The sequence below is a fragment of the Nycticebus coucang genome, chromosome 21 (assembly GCF_027406575.1).
Source record: "Nycticebus coucang isolate mNycCou1 chromosome 21, mNycCou1.pri, whole genome shotgun sequence".
NCBI classification, from domain to species: domain Eukaryota; kingdom Metazoa; phylum Chordata; class Mammalia; order Primates; family Lorisidae; genus Nycticebus; species Nycticebus coucang.
This window is the reverse complement of record NC_069800.1, coordinates 18,590,911-18,597,222: the sequence shown is the minus strand read 5'-3', so window position 1 is coordinate 18,597,222 and position 6,312 is coordinate 18,590,911. Positions and strand designations below refer to the sequence as shown.

At 39.7% G+C, this 6,312-nt stretch overlaps 1 non-coding gene across 1 annotated transcript; it reads right to left on the bottom strand.

The window, feature by feature from the left end:
• Positions 1 to 4,031: 4,031 nt before the first annotated feature.
• On the bottom strand, positions 4,032 to 4,248 carry LOC128574420 (small nucleolar RNA U3). Its single transcript, XR_008376777.1, has one exon. It is a non-coding gene; the product is annotated as a small nucleolar RNA U3 (small nucleolar RNA).
• Positions 4,249 to 6,312: the final 2,064 nt, after the last annotated feature.

Below are 6,312 nucleotides of genomic sequence, written 5' to 3'. Positions count from 1 at the left end.
ACCACGAACACCTGAGGTTAGTTTGCTGAAGAGTAGTAGACATGTAGGACATAGCCAAGTCAGCCCAGGAAGAAACAGCAAGCTATCCCCTGATAGGTGTAGAGCTCCACAGAGAGTAGGAGAACCATCCAGCTGAGCCCAGCACAAATTCCCAGCCTTTAAAAGCCTCATATATATGTTTACTGATTTAAGTGGCTGAGCTTGAGTAGCTATCTTAGGTAATGCTACTTTGGTACTAGATAACTGTACCTTAAACATGGTCATGTCTACCAGACACTCCTGTTGTGGAACTGGCTAATCTAGCTTTCTATCTCATCTCCTCAGTGTTGATGATACTCTCAGACTTTCTGGCACCATCTCACTTACTCACTGCCAGAAATTTCCTCCTGACTCAAGAGTTTCCACCAAGGCTTTTCAACATTTTCCTTCTCTTGACTTCATCTTTCTTATTACCCTGTTAGCAGTCAGACCCTCTCTTTGCCCTTGGTGAAATATGTAAGCAAATGCTTCAATCATATAACCTCTCAATAAGTTTCCTTCATCCTTTCACTCTTTAAATTAGATTCGTTATAACACAGCTGCCAGCAGCAAAAGTATTTTATTACTCTGAAAGACAGTTTGAAATAAATTTTCTTCAACATTCTCCAAACCAATGTGGGAGCTGAAGAAATAAGCACAATGGGTGGGAAGGAGCTGATTGGCAGAGACATTTTTAATATACTTTTATGCAAAAGGATACATCTATAGTTTGTATCAAACTCGACACTTGAATCTTAACTGCAATAGATAATTTCTCCCAAAACTATTGTAATAATAAATATTCAGAAGAGGACTTCCTCTTTCCATGAGTGGACTTACTCATGAAGCATACACACATGGGATTTTCTTTGCTGAGTTTATTCATGCCTTTGACATATGGGAGTATTCCCTTTTGCTTTTTTCCTTTCTTCCACAAAAGCTCTAAAGCAACCCTCACATTATTGTGACTCAGTGAAGATTTTGCTGGAGAAGCAGATAGTGGAGTCATGTTGCCTGTCATTTCATGAACCCCTCTTTCAACTTTTCTAGTTTATATCCAAATTCCTCCTAACGTTTTTGTCCTAAAGAGAGGCGATTCATAAACAAACACTAAAATCAGTACTAAAGCTCCAAGGTTTAATATTATTTGGATAACAGCATGTAACATAAAATTGGAGAGATGTTATTTCCTTACTTCTCCTTGAAATATAAGATAGCTTCAGAGATCGAGGACTCCAGAATTGCTAGTGCTACCTCACAGCCTCTTGTGTTCAGTTTGGGGCGGATTCCCAAACATTAGCTAGAACAGCATAGTACTCAATGAAAGTGCAGCGGAAGGAGATTCCAGAGATGACAGTGACACCTTTCTGGAGCTTCCTTCACATTTGAAGCCTTAGTAGACATCACTGGGGTGGACTGGAGAGGAAAAGGAAGGAAATGGAGCCAGCTGTTCGGCTTCTGATAACATTTGTTTGCAAGCAAGCTTGGAGTACAGCTGCAAATACATATGTGACATGTTTTAAGGAGGGTCTGCAATGTTAGAGTGAAAGCCGGTGAAGTAAATGTTATCCCTGGTTGTAAAGGAAAAGGTGAGTTATATATAAATAAAAAGACTCCATGGACTGGAAGTTCAACTTTTCCTAAACTCCTTAATTTTGAGTGGTATTATTTTTTGCAATCCTCCATTTGCCTTCATTTAATTGCAGGTACTGGGTAGCAGGCATAAGAGAATGAAGAGATGGTGTGGGGCATAAAATACTCATGTCAGCTTCTAATTTTGATTCTAGAGCCAAGTAATAAAATGGAAATAAGGGGAAAATATTCCAAAATGAGTCATAAGATCCACAAAGGTCTGAAAAAAGTGATTTTTTAAAACTCTCAGACCATATTAGAATATACATAAGCTAATGAATCATCTATCAGTGCTACTTTTTAAAGTATGAACAAATGGCATTTCCACTGGAGGAAAGTGAAGTTTACTCATCTCTGAAGAAAACCACTCAGATGCAGAGCAGGTGACAAAGAGTTCATTGGCACCCAGACAGCTAATTCAGACCTCTGTCTCCAGTGCTATTGACTGGCCTGTCTATAGAAGCCCTTCCCTATTTCTGCACAATGCAAACGTAAGATTAGGCATAAATAAGATTTAGAGGTAAATTGATGCATAGGTGCTATCACACCCACATTCAAAGACAAGGAACTATAAAAGCAAAGCAATGCTACTACCCTGTTTCCCCCAAAATAAGACAGTATCTTATATTAAGATTTGCTCACAAAGATGTGCTAGGTCTTATTTTCAGGGGACGTCTTATCGTTCCTATAAGTAGGTCTTATTTTGGGAGGATGTCTTATTTTCGGGGAAACAGGTTAAAAGCATTTGCCCCTTTAAGAGGAAGGAGAGTTATCTTGGTTATTCTGAATTCATTGCACAGGGAAGAGATGGATATTATTGAAAGTGAAAGAAAGAGGGAAAATGGACTAGATTACCATGGCCTAGAGGTGGTGGTTACTGACACATGACCTTTCTATCAGACACTCTGGAGCAGGCGTCCTCAAACTTTTTAAAGAGGGGGCCAGTTCACTATCCCTCAGATGGTTGGAAGTCCAGACTATAGTTTAAAAAAAATAAAAAACCTATGAACAATTTCCTCTGCACACTGCACATATCTTATTTTGAAGTAAAAAAACAAAACGGGAACAAATACAATCACACCGCTGCATATGGCCCGTGGGCCGCAGTTTGAGGATCCCTGTGCCTGTGCCTATACCCTGATCTCTACTCCTCCCTTGGTTTCTGTTTGATTTTTCTTTGAATGCTCTTTTTTTTTTTTTTTTTTTTTTTTGGCCGGGGCTGGGCTTGAACCCGCCACCTCCGGCATATGGGACCAGCGCCCTACACGTTGAGCCACAGGCGCCGCCCTGAATGCTCTTTTTACTGACTTTCTTTGGAGGCCTGTCACTGGTCTACTGGAGCCACTTTGCCCATATATACAGAGTTTGAAGTGCCATTGGGCTTAAGATCCTTTGGGATGACTTTTAGCAAAGATTCATGAGAATGGAAGAGTGAAAGGCGAGCTCTTTTGCCCCTAGTCAGGACAAACTCTGAGATGAGATTTATGCTTGAGAGCTCCCCTGGTGGGGATGAGGCCAGGGCTGGCAGAAATTGCACCCTTGCTGGGTGTCTTGCCCTCCACACACTGGTTTCTCTTGGGGGGCACTTCCTTCTTAAATCCCTGAAAAATGCTTTTTTAGGACCAGGTCCTAAGGACCCAGGCTAATATGCTCTCCAATGATAGCACATTGATCCACGTACTCAGCAGGGCTTCTCTGCTCAGTGAGGTAACCAATTTCTCATTGTAAACTCTTGCTGGTAGCACCAAACACGTTTCTTCAGAACACCCAAGGAAGATGTAGAAGCAGCAACTGGGATGAGAGCGAGCCTCAGTCTTCCAAAGACAGGAATAAAAAATCACTTTTTTAACTTTAAGTAACACGTTTAGGGAGGCTGATAAATTGACTTCTCTGATAGACAGCAAACCACTTCCTTGCAGGCAAAAGCAGCTCACAGCTCTTTCACCTCCCACCAGAAGCTAGTTAAGTTGGAGAGGACCTGGAAGCTAATCCTTGGTCTGTGAGAAAGTTGTCATAATCAGCTTACTCAGAATGTTTCTGGATGTATTGGCTACCCATGTTTATGGGTCTAGGACGTAAGCGCAGAGAGCTGGGAGGTACCAGGTGGTGAATTTACATAGACACAGTGAAGATATCTAACTAAGCTAGAGTTCAGAGTCCCAGGTGCTGGTAAGAGGAGAAAATGCAAATATTACTTCCCTCTTACATTTTTTCCTTCTTTCTCCTCTCCTTTCTCTTCCGTTCCGCTCCCTTCTTTTCCATTTCTCTCCCTCCTTCATTCCCTCCCTCTCTCCCTCTGTCCTTCCCTCCCTTTCTTCCTTCTTCCCTCTCTCCCTTCCTCCCTCCCTCCATCATTCCCTCCCTCCTTCCTTCCAACAAAAAGCACCCAGTCTGTGTTTTCTCCCTCTTACTTTCCTGAAGGAAGAATAGGAATGATCATCAATGGCAAATGGCAAATGGCAACAAAGCAACACCAAGTCCCAGCTTCACGCTCAGGCGAGAACGCTGTGGCCTCTTCTCGTGGGTTCCAGGGCTTTACGCATCCAGAGAAACTTCTCCGGCAATCAACTACAGAAATGATACTGAAAGTATTGACTTTCTCTCAAGTTTCCTAAGGAAAGTTTCTTAGGCAGAGTGAGTGTACCTAATCAAATTTATTTTCATTGAGGATGTAAATAGACTTTTCATGAGGAAACAGTTTTGTTTTTTCAATCGGCAGGAATTCTCAGAACCTTTATTTTAAAAATCTTTTAATACAACCATTTCCAAACTTAGTGGTTGCTTAGATGTAAGAACTTAGATGTAAGAACATCTTGGTTGCTATACACAAGACTGGGAACTGATTAGATTTCTCTTTTCCTTCGTCTGTTTTATCTTTTTCTTTTGGTGCCTCATTTGAGCCATCTCGTAGAAAGTAAATATGAGAAGCATAGGTATCTATTAGTCTCCTATTCACCTGTTGTGGTGAACTTAGACATCTTTTCTACAGAAATTCAGAATGTATTTCTTGGGGGGGGATAGGGTCGATGATGCTCTAAAATGGTCTCATACTTGTTATTCATGTGTCTATGTTTCTATCACCAAATAGATTAGAAATCCCTGGAGAACAGAGTAGATGTTAAAATTTTTTGGATGAAATTAAACACTGATATTCACATTCAATTAATACAATTCATATCTTAATTCCAAAATTTATCAAGCATTTCCATTGAGAAGGAAATTCTGCAATAACTTTGGGAAATCGTCTTAAAATGTAAAGCTTTATCATTTGCTGTTTACCATCACTGAGGCAATCGTTCCAGGGAGTTCTTATCACCAGAGTTCTTACATACACAGGCTTACCTTGTTACACTGTGTTTTTCTTTATTGCACTTTGCGGATAGGATGTTTTGCTCAAGTTGAAGCTCTGTGGCAACCTTGCACTGAACAAGTCTATTAGAGCCATTTTCATAGCTCAATTTGTGTCCCTGTGTCATGTTTTGGTAATTATCTCAATATTTCAAACTCTTTCATTATTATTATATCCATTATGCTGACTTGTGATCAGTGGTCTTTGATACTATTGTGATTGTTTTGGAGTGCCACAGACTTAATAGATGTTGTGTGTGTTCTGACGGCTCCACCAACTGGCCACTGCTCAGTCTCTCTCCCTGTTCTTAGTACCCCCATTCCTTGAGACATAACAACATTGAAATTAGGCCAGTTACACAGAACATGATTTTATCACTTCTGGAAAATGTTCGTTCCGAAACAACTTCAGTGGCCCATATGTACCCTCCATAATCTCAAGGTTATTATTCTGACATCAGCTTGCTGCTATGATTTCAGAGCACACAAAGGTGCTTTTTAATGTGCAGTATGTGGCCACAGCTTATGTAGTTGCTGATCTCTAGATTTTGATATTTCTTATATCTAAGTGAATTTGTATTTCTTTCTGCTTTTCAGCACATAAAGTTAGTTATTATTTCCAGTGAAGGTTGCTTTCCCTTTACCACCACCACCCTCCCCCTTTCTGGCTTCTGCAGTTTCTTTGTTCACACTTGATTTATAGAAATTATATATATATATATATTTAAAATGTGTCATTTTATGGATAACTGAAGTATGTCCTATTTTCTGCTGTAATTCTTTCTCAATCCAATCCCATTGTCAGCTGCTATTGTGACTCTCTCGTCAGCTTTAAAACAAATGTTATTGCTCATCTTTTCTTAAAAACAATCAAAGTGTAGATATTTTGAAGTACTGGGCTTTTACTTCATTGGAATAGATGTATACAGCACTAAGCAGGCCTTTAAATCCAGTACTTAGTTTGTGTATAAATGCAATTTGTTCAGTGTGTAAATATTATACAATGACCTCATGTGATGTATTAAAGGCTACTTACTATTGTTTACATGCAAATGTTCATATCTCATTTCTTTTTTATTATTTTAAATAAATGTTGATGTTCTTTAAAAAGTAAATTAGGCCAAAATAACCCAACAATGGCTTCTAAGTTTTCAAGTGAAAGGAAGAGTCACACATCCCTCACTTTAAATCCTAACTAGACATGGTTAGGCCAAGTGAAGAAGTCACAAGCCCGGATAAGCTGACAGCTAGGCCTCTGGTGCCAAGCAGTTAGCCAAGCTCTGAATATAAAGAAAAAGTTTTTGAAGGAAATTA